Below are 7852 nucleotides of genomic sequence, written 5' to 3' on the forward strand. Positions count from 1 at the left end.
CTTTCTTTTTTTTAAATTAATTTACTTTTATTGTGTATAATAGAGGTGTGTGTGTGTGTGTGTGTGTGTGTGCGCGCACATTACATCTATGGAGGTCAAAGGGCACCTTTATGGAGTTGGTTCTCTTCTTCCTCCTTCACATGAATTCCAAGGTCCAAACTCAGGTCACCAGGCTTCAGTGTCCCCGCCCTTTAGTCCCTCAGCCATCTTCTCAGTTTCTGAAAACTTTATTTTGATTTATGTTTTATTATTGAAGTTTCAAAAGCATGGCCAGAGGGCATCATTGTTAAAGCATGCAATCTTTTCTCTGAGGTTTGGTTTCTTTGTGTGTGTGTATATAAATTTTCCTCCGTTTTCATTTATTGTTAAGGACTTGAATTCCTTTAGTTTTTAATAGCATTAATATTAGATTGCCAAAAGATATTCCATGAGACTGTTGTAGAATTAAGAGTTAAAAGATTCCGCCGGGCGTGGTGGCGCACGCCTTTAATCCCAGCACTTGGGAGGCAGAGGCAGGTGGATTTCTGAGTTCGAGGCCAGCCTGGTCTACAAAGTGAGTTCCAGGACAGCTAGGGCTATACAGAGAAACCCTGTCTCGAAAAACCAAAAAAAAAAAAAAAAAAAAAAAAAAAAAAAAAAAAAAAAAAAAAAAGAGTTAAAAGATTCCTATTGCACCAGATAGTTCTGTGCAGAGTTGGGGAGATGGATTCGCTGATAATTTACTGTGTCTTTCATGCAAGAGTCTTTACTGTAGTCATGGCGGTCATTCCCACAGCACTAAGTGGGTAGGGTTTTTGTGACTTGGTATCTGTCTTAGTTAGGGTTTTACTGCTGTGAACAGACATCATGACCAAGTACGTTGTCTTATAAAGTACAACGTACATTTGGGACTGGCTTACAGGTTCAGAGGTTCAGTCCATTATCATCAGGATGGGAGATTGGCAGCATCTAAGCAGGTACAGTGTAGGAGGAGCTGAGAGTTCTACATCTTCATCTGAAGGCTGCTAGTAGAAGACTGACTTCTAAGAAGCTAAGGTGAGAGTCTTAAGCCCACACCCACAGTGTCATACCTACTCCAGCAAGACCACACCTTCTAGTAGTGCCACTTTCTGGGTCAAGCATTTTTAAACCATCACAGTATCTAACCTCAGGAATTCCTGTATTAAGAATGTCCACCAAAGCCGGGTGGTGGTGGCGCATGCCTTTAATCCCACCACTTGGGAGGCAGAGGCAGGTGGATTTCTGAGTTGGCTATACATAGAAACCCTGTCTCAAAAACAAACAAACAAACAAAAAAGAATGTCCACCTTGGGGGGGGGGGGGGAGGTGGGTAGCACATGCCCTTAATCCCACCACTTGGGAGGCAGAGGCAGGCAGATCTCTGTGAGTTCAAGGTCATTCTGGTCTATAGAGTGAGTCCTAGGACAGCCAAGGCTACACAAACAAATCTTGTCTTCGAAAAAACAAAAACAAATAAACATCCACCTCTTAAACCAATTTCAGGACGGTGATGAGCACTTGAAGTCTGGTTCTTTGGTAATGTGGTTTTGCCCCACTGAGCAATCAGGGGAAGCTGTTTGTGTACATAAGGAAAGTCAGTGAATAGTACCATGGTGAGAATAAATTCTCCCAGAACGTACAGGATCTCCATTGTCCTTTCACTGAGGAACAGATCGTGCCCCTGCCTTCATCTACAAAATGACAGGATTTCAGAGTAGCTCTGTCATGCGGAGTCACCTCTGCTTCTGTGGTTCCAGTGCCCGCAAGATAGGATCCACTCCGCCAGTGAGAGTTGGATGAGGGTGTGCACAGAATACGTTACTGTGTGAAATTCTATGCAGCTCTGAAATCGGTCCACTCTGTGGTCTTCAATGCCAGCACAGTTTAAGATAACTAAGGCTATAAGTGGAAACACTGAGCCTTGAAATCAAGCAGCCAAAATTTTTTGTTAATAAAATAAAAGGTATTTGTTGAATTTGTCACATAACCATGAGATGGAAGAACAACCTTGAAGAAGGAAAGCAGGAAACAAATAGAGACAGGAAGCAGGGCTGTGGTCGGTACATGGTGTTTTCTATAAAAAAAAGAAAGAACCAGGATATGTTTGGTAGAGTGAGGTATGGTGAGGTTGAAGGGGGTGCCTCTGCGGGCCCATGCTGAGGCATCCCTTCCCCCTGAGGGACCAACCATATGATGGATATAATATGGAATAGAGCTTATTCAGGGCATGGGGAGTATAGCTGACAGAGTAGAGACAGAGAAAGGGAGAGAGGGAGAAGGAGGGGGAGGGGGAGGGGGGAGGGGGAGGAGGAGGGAGAGGGAGAGGGAGAGGGAGAGGGAGAGGGAGAGGGAGAGGGAGAGGGAGAGGGAGAGGGAAGAGGCCAGCCATGAACACATGGAGGGGGGAGGGGAATGGGGAGAGAAGGGACAGAGAGGGAAGAGAGTAAGAGGTTGAGAGTAAGAGAGAGCAAGAGAGTGAGGAGGGGGCAAGCAGCCCCTTTTACTGAGTCAGTGAGTTAGGCACACCTGGCTGTTGCCAGGTAACTGTGGGGCGGAGCCTAGAAGGAATGCTAACCGGTAGAGCCCACTTAAGATGGTGGGGAGTAAACACTGCTGCCTGAGGAAGAACAGTCAGTCCCAGTGTGTTTATTCAACAAACAGAAGTGACAATGCTCTCTGAAGAAGCCACCAGGTCTGTGGCCTGATCATTAATAGGCCTCTTGGGCTCTCCCTTCTTGCCCTCTCCCATTGCTTCACCTCCTTAACAAAGTAGATAACAAAGTTGAACAATATTTCATGAGCACGTGCAGGTTTAAGACGAGACTGTTCTCTCTCTTTATAGTTCATAGGTGAGGATGTCTTCTCTCTCCCTCTGACCCCTCCCAACTGTGGTGCCAAGATAGGGCAAGCCTTGAATTCCCCTGTTTTCTATTACTACAAGGAGACACCATGACCACAGTAACTCTCTTAAAGGAAAACATTTAAATGAGGCTTTTTTTTTTAATGTATATGAGTACACTGTAGCTGACTTCAGACACACCAGAAGAGGGCATCGGATCCCATTACAGATGGTTGTGAGCCACCATGTGGTTGCTGGGAACTGGACTCAGAACCTCTGGAAGAGCAGTCAGTGCTCTTAACCACTGAGCCATCTCTTCAACCCTGAAAACATTTAAATGAGGCTGGCAGGCTTACAGTTTCAGAGGTTTAGTCCATTATCATCATAGCAAGAAGCATGGCAGCACGTAGGCAGACATGGTGCTGGAGAAGGAGCTGAGAGCTCTGCATTTGGATCCACAGGCACCAGGGAGAGACTGTAAGCCGTGCTAGGCCTAGCTTGAGCATGTAAGATCTCAAAGCCCACTTCCACAGTGACACACTGCCTCCAACAGGCCCACACCTCCTAATAGTGCCATTCCTGTGGGCCAAGTATTCCCACACATGAGTCTAAGGGAATCATTCCTATGCAACTCCCCTCCCCCATTTACTGCCTTTATGTGTCTGAGATTTTTGCCCACATCTGTGTCTGTGCACCACATGTGTGCATGGTGCCACAGAAGACAGAAGAGGGCATGCATGGTTCCTTGGAAGTGGGGTTTCAGACAGTTGTGAGGTACCATATGGATGCTAAGAACCAAACTTGGTTCCTCTGGAAGAATAGCACGTGCTCTGAACTGCCCAGCCTTCTGTCCAGCCCCTCTGAACTCTTATTCATTGATCAAGCTATAAAGGAAACACCGGCTGGAATCCCTCATTATTTCTGAAGCATTCTTAAATTTCCTTTTTATGGGATAGTTTTCCTTTTTTCCATTTCAGTTCTAATAGATATACTAATAGATAAGTGACTCCCATATACTAAAGATGAAGAGCGGATTCAATTTGAGGGGATGGTAGTTGAATGGATAAAATCAGGGAACTTATCTTTCCTCTGCTTTCTCTCTTTGGATTAGTCTTTTCTTCACAATGGGGTAAAAAAATTTTTTTTGACTGCTTGCATTCACTCAACAATTACATGTTCAGCATCTTCCATTTCTCAGGCATTATGCTGGCATCAAGACTTAGAATATTAAGTCAGCGATGCACATGGAATTTTCTGGAATGCCACCTAAGGGCTGGCTTCAGGGAGATAGCAACTAAAAATGCTGCACAGAAATAACGCGCTGTTTACTAGATCGTGGCAACTGCTCAGCTAGAGTGTGTGTAGGGTGCTTTAAGAGCATATGGGAAGAAAAGCGTAACTCACATTGAGAGGCGTCAGTGTTTGGAAAGAGTTCCCAGACGAAGACATAAAAACAGAAACTGTTTAGCAGGAAGAATCGCAACTGTAAACATTTACAAGCAAGTGAGAGTGAGGACAGTGGGACTCGTGGAAACAAAAGGGACATGGTAAGAGTTTGTTTGTTTTTACATTGTTTCGTTTTATTTTGTTTTTTGTTAAACCTAGGTGAGGGGTGGTGTGTGATGCTCTCTACCTAAGTGGAAGTTGGTCAGAGCACAACTTCCCAGTGTTCCCTCCTTCTGCCACCAGGGGTTTGGTGATCCCACTTATATCATCAGGCTTGGCAGTAATGCCTTTGCCTGCTGAGCCATCTTGAAAGCCCTACAGAAATGTGGCTGACTTAAAGGCAGCTATATTATCCAAATCCTGGATGGCTACTCAGAAAGGCTGCATCCCTGGAGCTTTCTGTGAGACTTTTAGGCAGTTATGAATATCAGAGACTTCCCAGTAGCCGTGCTGCTCAGCTGGTCAGTAGTTTCATCTCCCCAGTAGTTGTTTACTGCCCCCATAATCTTAGGGAAGGACTTTGTAAATCCTACAAGTTTTAGGAACTTCCTGAAACTTGTGAGTTGTGTACTTTCTGAGTCTCTTGGAGGGAATATTTCAGGTCAGAATAAATTGCTACACAACAATTTACTAGCTAGTTTCACCCCCATTGAACTTTCTTGAGGAGTGTTTTCAGTATTTTCAGTTAGAAGAAGTCATGAACCTGTAGACTATCAAGAAAAAACAGGCAGCATCCTTCTGGGATAAGTTACTAACACACACAAACTTGCTTTACCTAGGAGTTGCTCAGGAAAGCCCTCTAAGTGAGAGACTCCATCAGCTTGGAAACCTGGTGGTTCAAGAGATATATGTGCTGTGCCCTTGATGGAGTTGGCTTACATTACTGTATCCAGAAATCTGTTCTCATATTTATGACACTTTTTGCTAACTACTTTTCTCCTTTTCTTATCCTAGTTTCTTAGCCTTGCCACCAATTTACTCTAGTAAACTTTACAAATAAGGTGATTAACTCTCACTTGGAATCTTTGAAGTAAAAATCTTAGTTCTGGGGCTGGAGAGATGGCTCAGTGGGTAAGAGCACTGACTGCTCTTCCAAAGGTCCTGAGTTCAATTCCCAGCAACTACATGGTGGCTCACAACTATCTGTAGTGGGATCCGATGCCCTCTTCTGATGTGTCTAAAGATAGTGACAGTGTGCTCATATGCATAAAATAAATAAACCTTAAAAAAAAAAAAAAGGAATCTTAGTTCTTCTGAAACAACAGTGTAAGAAATTAGGTTGCTCATGGCAACCATCACAAGTCTGCTTCTCGGTAGGGTAGGGCAGGGTTGGCTCTCCTACCTTTGTTCCCAAGACATGCATGAAATGCTGTCCTCCAGTGACAGGAACCAGGGTCATGTCCATAGACAAAAGTGTGACAAAGGAGCCTTTCTACCTGTAAGGTAGTCTTATTTTTGAAGTCTTGTTCAGCTAAACTAGGTAATCATCTATTTTCTACTCATCATAGAATTATTTACTCTTTATTTATAACCTTGGCTTTTCACGGTATACACCAAAACCTGTGACCATATCCCTAGATCACAAGATCCAGAAACTCAGACCCAACCTAGAATAAATGTTTCCTTTGATCATTAACTTGTCCCAAGCCCATTTCTCTTCCTAGTACAATTACCTGCTTGTAACACGTGAAAACTCACTGTGCTCCTTTCTAACCTATGCAACCCTCACTACTGTACAAAGAGGGGAGCATTCTGCTCTTAATTCTAACTTTATTATATGTTTCTGGCAAAACAACTTAAGCCATCTCCTTAAACTTTCTATCAACTACTTTAACTTCCTAAAAATATTTAAATCAAATCAGGAATTCTGTAAAATCATTAATTCATCTACCATTATTGCTTTATGAAAGTTTCATCTTCATATTGATCTTCAGAAAGTTGCCCAGGAGAGTGGACTGTCTCCCAAGAAGCTCCCTTGCCCACTGCAGCTCCACCTGCATGGTGTCTGCCAGTGATGCCCATAAAAGCAGGAAGACTCAGAGAGACACAGAAAAACAAATGAAAAGTTAAACACACAGAAAACAAGCATACGGGATGCCACAAACACAGCTGTGAGTGTGGAGAAAGATGTATGAAGACAGAACCATACATGGGGCTACATATGTACAACTCTGGCAAGATAACAGGAGAGACATCACCTGGTCGCACCATGGGAGATGACATCTCACTATTGGACAGTTGTCCTAGCCTTTTTTTTTTTATGTATATGAGTGCTCTATTTACATGAACACTTGTATGCCAGAAGAGGCCATCAGATCACAGTATAAATAATTGTGAGCTACCATGTAGTTGCTGGAATTGAACTCAGGACTTGTGGAAGAGCAGCCAGTGCTCTTAACCTCTGAGCCATCTCTCCAGCCCTGTCCTTGCTATTTTTACATCAGCTTGACACAATCTAGAGTCATCTGAAAGAAGGCAACCTTAACTGAGAAATACCTCCATAAGATTGGGCTGTAGGGCATTTTATTAATTAGTGATTGATGTGGGAGATCCTAGCCCATTTCAGGTTATGCCACACTGAGTGGCAGTCCTGGGGTCTATAAGGAAGCAGCTGAGCAAGCCATGAGAGAAAGCCAGTAAGTAGTATCCCTCCATGGCCTCTGCATCAGCTCCTGCCTCCAAGTTCCCACCTATTTTGAGTTCCTGCCTTGACTTCCCTCTGTGACTCTGTCTGTATATGTAAGCCAAATAAACCCTTTCTTCCCTAAGTTGCTTTTAGTCATGGTGTGTCATCACAGCAATGGTAATCTTAATTAGGAGAGAGGTGAAATCACTACCCCAACATTAAAGATTTCATCACATGTATCTCAACATTTGCCACACACTATTATGTGTACCATCCCCTGTGTCCCACCATTACAAGTGACAATGTCCCTTGCTTGCTGTTGTCTGGACCTCAACATTCACCACCTGGGCTCCATCATTGAAAGTGCCACCACCTGAGACCCACCATTAGACATGACACTTCTTTGGCTCCATCTTTGGAGATGTCGCCTCCTGGGATCCAGCATTTGAGAGGACAGTGCCTAAGAGCCACCATGGGAGATGCCATTGTCTGGCAAAATGGATTTGGGAGGAAAATTGAGAGGCTCTCTGCTGCCTCCAGTGGTAGTGTTGATCTGTCTGTCAGATGCCAGGCAGCCATTTTGAAGGGACCCAACACTCAACCAGGTCTCAATGTGTTTTCTGTGATCATTTTCTCATCCCTCTTGTCACTTGGTCATAATATGAAGTTTGGGTATTTAATATGATGATTTTAAAAATTCAAGAGAACTTCCTCAGGTTGGGCCACAGGACAGTATTGGGGTATGTACTCAATGAGGTCCTGGCTTTAATCCTCAGCACCAAAACAGGAACAACAAAAGTTTCTTTATAGATGCTTGAGAGTCTATGTAGCCCAGGCTGTCCTCCAAATGGAGATCCTCCTGCCTCTACCTCCAGAAGGCTAAGATCACAGATGTACACCTCTATAGCCAGACCAGCCAATGCAATTGCTCCCTGTCTCCT

The sequence above is a fragment of the Mus musculus genome, chromosome 7, assembly GCF_000001635.26.
Source record: "Mus musculus strain C57BL/6J chromosome 7, GRCm38.p6 C57BL/6J".
In the NCBI taxonomy this organism is placed as follows: domain Eukaryota; kingdom Metazoa; phylum Chordata; class Mammalia; order Rodentia; family Muridae; genus Mus; species Mus musculus.